Here is a 6,633-nt window from a genome sequence, read left to right as displayed (position 1 = left end):
TTTTGTCGCACATTGATTTTTTTTCCCGTTTCACCGTAGATTTTTGGGTAAAATGACTAATGTCATTACAAAGTAGAATCAGTGACGCAATAAATAAACCATTATATATAATTTTAGGTGAAAATTTTTAAGAGTTATGATTTTTAAAGTTAAGGAGGAAAAATTGAAAATGAAAAAACGGAAAAAGCCCGGGTCCTTAAGGGGTTAAAAATGAAAGAAGGTTGCTATGGGCAACCACTTTTCCTCTTAACAGGTTTTGATAAATCTCCCCCAGTGTTTTTGTCAAAAATGCCACAAAGATGTAATTTTGGAAGAAAAGAAATGAGGTGGGGTAGATTTTTTGGTGTTTTTCAAAAATTGTGACTGGTACTAGGCGTATGCCTGGATTAAACACGGTTTATATGTGGCATTTTTCAAATCACACATTGCTTTATCTTCGGCGCCCCCCCCCCCCCATGTCAGGGCATGCTGGGAGTTGTAGTTTTGCACTTCTGACGAGTGACATCCTTCGCTCCAGACCCCAACTTCAGGGACGTCACTCGTCAGACGCCCAGGCTGTTGGGGGCCACAAAATGATGTTACAAATATTAAGCGTCTGGATAGGAGAAACAAATATAACGCACCCATAGGGAGCAGCGCCATTTTAATAAAAAAATGCAAAATAAAAAATCCCTTAGATAACAGTCATGCAGAATATGTTAAAAAGCTTTTTTTAGGTTTCAGCCAATCAGAGAGCAGCACTGCTCAAATAGAACTCCCAGGAGGTAACAGCGTGTCACACATGTGATGTCATAACCATTGTCCACCAGAGAGCAGCACTGAGCAGATATAACACTGCTCCTGCTCATTCTTCACCAGTGAGGGGCCGGTGCTGGACACTGTAGGGACGCGGGAATGTGAAGTCAAAAACATGACTGTGACTGGTAAGTGCCACATTAGTGTTTAGTGCAGTACCATGTGCATTTCTACAATAAACATGTAAATAATCTATATTTTGTTTTCCTATCTTAGATGCACTATTTCCAGCATGTGGAGTAGCATTTCCGGACTTACTGCAAGAAGTTGGATGATGGCCTAGATTTCCGGACTTACAGCAAGACGTTGGATGAGGCCTAGATTTCCGGACCTACAGCAAGAAGTTGGATGAAGGCACAGCCCCTCAAATCACGCACATACACAGACACATTTGCCCAAATTCTAGAGGTAACCTCCTTTAGTATGCCCAGAGGAAGGGCAATACAGTAGCCATGGATTCCCTACAGGTTTCCTCCCCTCTGGAGGTTTTTCCTGTCCTGAGTTAGTTACTGTCCGCTCTTTGTGAGTGATGGGAGGTTACAAAAAATCCCTACACAAACACTTTAATAAATAATAAATAAAGTTTCCCTTTTTTTAAACTGTTCTTGGACTTGTTCAACTCATTTATTTTATTTCTGTGTGTGAAAAAGTGTTAAAAAATGTGGATGACTTGAGTTTTTTTTTAAGTGTCAAATGTTGCTCTCCTGCACAATCTGCACAGTGCGGTGCAGAGAGAGGCGGCTGATGCTGGTTGGTATAGTTACTGAGGCAACCGTAGCACACCCACCAAGTTCCGTGCATAAGCCTTTTTCTGATGAACCGGAACTTGCTAGGGGTCATACAGTTGCGAAGGATCAACTTTTGGGTACATGCACGTATACTTATCTTTTGCTGCAGATGTCCTTTAAGCCAGCTGAATGTCTGCTAGGCACCGCTAAAGTAATTGGATCTCATAGATGGTCCGGTGGAAATCAGCCCAAAGAATTAACAAGTTAATTCTTTGGGCAGATGTCCATTCCACTGTGATGATTTTGCACTATGCACAGTGCAGCAGAATCCCATTGAAAACAATGGGAGTCTGCTGCAAGTGGATTTCTGCCAACAGACTGTCTCCAGTGTGAACGATACCCAACTACCCCAAGACTCCTTAGTACTCTTTCAGACCCATCTTTCCCCTCTTCCTTTAGACCGCTAAGTCCACAAGACTCCTCTGCCCCCATCATCCTCCTTAACACTTTTCTGACCTCTGCCCATACCCCTTCACCCCCCTAAGACCCCTCAGTCAGCCTTTTCCACACTTTTGTGCCCTCCCAGCCCCCTTCTCCTTTGACACCCCCTTCAATCATCCTTCACACTTTTATGCTCCCCTCCCAAGACCCTTCAGTCATCCTCCTTTACTTTTCTGCACCACCCCCAGACCGCTTCCCCCAAGACCCCTCAGTCATCCTCCTTCCCACTTTTCTGCCCCTCCCCCAAGATACCTCCCTCCCAAAACCCCTCAATCATCCTCCTTCACTTTTTTCTGCCCCCCCCCCCCCAGGCCTTCTCCTCCGCACTCTCACATCGTCCATCCTCCTTTACACTTTTTTGCCCCCCCCCCCCCCAGAATCATCCTCCAGCAAGACCTCCCAGTCATCCTTCTTCACACTTTTCTGACCCCCCCTCCCCCCACAGATCCTTTCTCCACCCCAAGACTCCTCAGTCATCCTCCTTCACATTTTTCAGGCCCCCCCAGCCCCCTTCTTCTCCACACATTCCCTTTAGTCATCCTCCATCACACTATTCTGCCCTCTCAGACTCGTCCTCCCCCAAGACCCCCAGTCATCCTCCTTCACACTTTTCTTTTTTCCAATTCAAATTTTTTATTGTTTTCGTCAGAAAAGCACATCAGAACGAAAAGAAATTCACTTTAAGGGAACACTTAATACAAGCACTTGAGGTTGAAGGTGAGCAACTGTAGTCCATAGTATCACAACTCCACTCCTCTTAGGAAAAGTCTAGCTCCATGGCTAGTCTGGGAGAAAGTCCTGGGATCTCGTAGTGAGAGGAGTGCCTTAATCATCAAGAAATAAACAGTGAACTCGTACACATAAGTTTTTACACAACCCAGTAAAACGTAATACATAACTTTAAGCGGCAAATAGGGAAAATAGAGAGAAAAGATAGTCAGGAGGATGGGGGGGGAGAGAGGGGGTGGAGGAGAGAAAGGAGAGAGAAGGGGAGGAAGGGAAGGAGAGGATGGAGAGAAAGAGAGGGGTAGGAAGCAAGAGTAATGGGGGCGTGTAGGAGCGATTACCTCACAGAGCGGACCGTCTCCAGCATCTCCTGGCAAGCTGTTTGAATGGGGGCTGGCGAGGTCTTCATGGTAGGTAGCAGATGCATGGCAGAGTAGTGTACAGGGGAGGTGGGCCTGCGTCTTAAGTCGCAATATAGGTGGTGTTACGGTATAAGGTGTAAGGATGCGAACTCTGGGGAGTTCAGGAAGGCGAGCCAAGGGCTCCATCCTTCACACTTTTCTGTCCCCCCCAGACTCATCCTCCCCCAAGACCCCAAGTCATCCTCCTTCACACTTTTCTGCCCCCTTCTCTTCCGCACCCCTCCCATCAGTCATCCTCTAACACATTTTTCTGCCCCCCCCCCTAGACCCCTCACTCCCCCTAAGACCCCTCAGTCATCCTCCTTCACATTTTTTAGACCCCTCCCATGCCCCTTCTCCTACACACCCCCTTCAGTTATCCTCCATTACACTTTTTTGCCCCCCCCCCACCGCTCACTTCCCTCCCCAAGACCACTAAGTCATCCTTCTTCACAATTTTCTGCCTCCCCTGCCCCTCTTCAGTCATCTTCCTTTATATTTCTCAGGTTCTCAGCCCCCCCAGCCCCCTTCTCCTCCGAACACCCCTCTTCAGTCATCTGCCTTTACATGTTTCTTCCCAGCCTTCTTCTCCTCTGCACCCCCCTGCCATTTAATTATCATTCATTTAATTTAATTATCATCCTTTATACTTTAGGATAGGGGATACGTTTTTCACCACTGGACTACCCCTTTAAAGCAGCAGTGTCCCTGCCCAGGCTCACTGCACTTGGGGCCGGGGGACTGGTCACCGGACGGAGTGTCGCCCCTTTTAGGGTATGGGGTGGGCTGTGTCAGTGAACAGGCAGAGCGAGCTGTTTTCTTCACTGCACCGGCCACTACTTTTAAAGCGGCAGCCGATGTATTGCAGTGTAGTGCAGAAAACAGGTGTATTGCGATAGGGCAGGTGGACGGCCCAGCCCACCGGGAAAATGCCCAATGTCCAGTCCGGCCCTGAATGGCAGTCGCAGACAGTCCCTCTCTCTCTCAAAGTCTCCTATAGGCTCCAACAGCAGCAATCTTTTATCTTAGCTGCTGCTTGCTGAGTCAGCCTGTCTGTAGGGTGCACCTTCTCAGTGTTGACTGTTAGGCTATTGTGGTGTCCCGGTACCGTGTTGCATACCGTACCTTGTATGGTGGTCCCCAAAGTCAGAGTAACTACGCTCAGATAGGGTCCTTCAGGTGGGACAGTCACTAGTCACCTCTCCTCTACCCTAATTCTGTGAAGTTTTACGTGTACATATTTTACAATAATATACCGTATTTATCGGCGTATAACATGCATTTTTTAGGCAAACATTTTTTGCCTAAAGTCTATCTGCGTGTTACAGGCCGATAAGCCGCTGCAGTTCAATGATTTAAGCGGGCGCTTTAAATCAATGAACTGCAGCGGCTTTTGCAGGTCCAGAGACCTGCCGTCGCTGCCCGATTCTCTGCCCCTGCTTGTCCTGGGGTCCAGAGACTGCCGGCGCCGCTGCCCCATTGCCTCCCCCATCCCCGGTTTTTCTGACCCCGCAGAAGCCCACAGGAAAGGCAGGGGGAGAGAGGCCGTTGCTGCCCGCTTCTCTCCCCCTGCCTTTCCTGGGGTCTAGAGCCCTGCTGTCGCCGCTTCTCTCCCCCTGGCTATCGGCGCCGCTTCTCTCCCCCTGGCTATCGGCGCCGCTTCTCTCCCCCTGGCTATCGGCGCCGCTGCCCCATTGCCGGCACCGCTGCCCCATTGCCAGTGTGGCGCTGCCCCATTGCCTCCCCCATCCCCGGTTTTATAATTACCTGTTGCCCGGGTCGGGTCCGCGTTGCTTCTGGCTCCGGTGTGACGTCTCCTGCGTCGATGCTATCTGAGCTGCTGCTTGCTGAGTCAGCCTGTCTGTAGGGTGCACCTTCTCAGTGTTGACTGTAAGGCTATTGTGGTGTTCCGGTACCGTATTGCTTACCGTACCTTGTATGGTGGTCCCCAAAGTCAGAGTAACTACGCTCAGTTAGGGTCCCCCAGGTGGGACAGTCCCTAGTCACCTCTCCTCTACCCTAATTCTGTGATGTTTTACGTGTACATATTTAACAATAATATACCGTATTTATCTGTCCCTGCTTGTCCTGGGGTCCAGAGACTGCCGGCGCCGCTGCCCGGTTTTTCTGACCCCGCAGAAGCCCCCAGGAAAGGCAGGGGGAGAGAGGCCGTCGCTGCCCGCTTCTCTCCCCCTGCCTTTCCTGGGGTCCAGAGCCCTGCTGTCGCCGCTTCTCTCCCCCTGGCTATCGGCGCCGCTTCTCTCCCCCTGGCTATCGGCGCCGCTTCTCTCCCCCTGGCTATCGGCGCCGCTGCCCCATTGCCGACACCGCTGCCCCATTGCCAGTGTGGCGCTGCCCCATTGCCTCCCCCATCCCCGGTTTTATAATTACCTGTTGCTCGGGTCGGGTCCGCGTTGCTTCTGGCTCCGGTGTGGCGTCTCCTGCGTCGATGCTATGCGCTGCGCTACGCAATGATGAGCAATGTCGCGTGAAGACGTCACTCGTCATTGCGCGTCGCAGCGCATAGCAAAGACACAGGAGAAGCCACTCCGGAGCCAGAAGCAGCGTGGAACCGACCCCGGTAACAGGTAATTAGAAAACCGGGGATGGGGGAGGCAATGGGGCAGCGGTGCCGGCAATGGGGCAGTGGTGCCGATAGCCAGGGGGAGATAAGTGGCGCCGATAGCCAAGGGGAGAGAACCGGCAGCAGCAGGGCTCTAGACCCCAGGAAAGGCAAAGGGAGAGAAGTGGGCAGCGAAGGCCTCTCTCCCAATGCCTTTCCTGGGGGCTTCTGCGGGGTCAGAAACAGTGTATCGGGGTATACACATGCACACACACGCACCCTCATTTTACCAAGGATATCTGGGTAAAAAACTTTATTATTTAATATAATGTATAGTATATAACATACCTTGTTAATGTCGCAGGACCTTCGGTCATGTGACTGGGTTAAATCCTCTATGGTATGTTAGAGGACCTTTGGAGGTCCTTGGGTCACCTGCTACCCATAATCCTGTGTGAAGGTGATTGACATCAGTATTGGACCAATTAGCTCTAGTCCAGCCCCTGCCGATATAATGGAATTGTAGCCAATTATCGCTCTCTTGGGCTGCTGCTCTCGTGGATGCCGGACTAGCAGGACAGATCTGCGCAACTTTGAAAGACACGCTAGGCCTGAAAACCTACCGGCCTCAGCTGAACTAAACCGTGAGTTCTAAACTAATCCCTGCTAAAGCTAGTGTGACTACGGGACCACGACTAAATCCCCTAAATCCAGTAGAACAGCACATATCAATCTAAATACTCAAAATTGCTTATGGTCCCAACTTTGTCAATCTCCAAGAGAACCTGCATTTGTAGAGACTGTTCCTGTTGTGAAGTTTGCATAAAGTAAAATCTTCAGTAAAAGTTACAACTGTTTTCAGCAAGCTCTCCGGTTGTGGTCAATTATTCAATACCTCCCTATCGCTCTTGGGAAGGGT

The 6,633-nt window shown here is 49.9% G+C and overlaps 1 long non-coding RNA gene across 1 annotated transcript; it reads left to right on the top strand.

Annotated features, from left to right (window-relative positions):
- Positions 1 to 250: 250 nt before the first annotated feature.
- Positions 251 to 1,367, top strand: LOC130345156 (uncharacterized). Its single transcript, XR_008883947.1, has 3 exons — positions 251 to 275; positions 717 to 923; positions 1,012 to 1,367. It is a non-coding gene; the product is annotated as an uncharacterized LOC130345156 (long non-coding RNA).
- The last annotated feature ends 5,266 nt before the right edge of the window (positions 1,368 to 6,633 follow it).

The sequence above is a fragment of the Hyla sarda genome, chromosome 1 (genome assembly GCF_029499605.1).
Source record: "Hyla sarda isolate aHylSar1 chromosome 1, aHylSar1.hap1, whole genome shotgun sequence".
NCBI classification, from domain to species: domain Eukaryota; kingdom Metazoa; phylum Chordata; class Amphibia; order Anura; family Hylidae; genus Hyla; species Hyla sarda.
The sequence above is the reverse complement of the archived record's forward strand: the minus strand, read 5'-3'. Positions and strand labels throughout refer to the sequence as shown.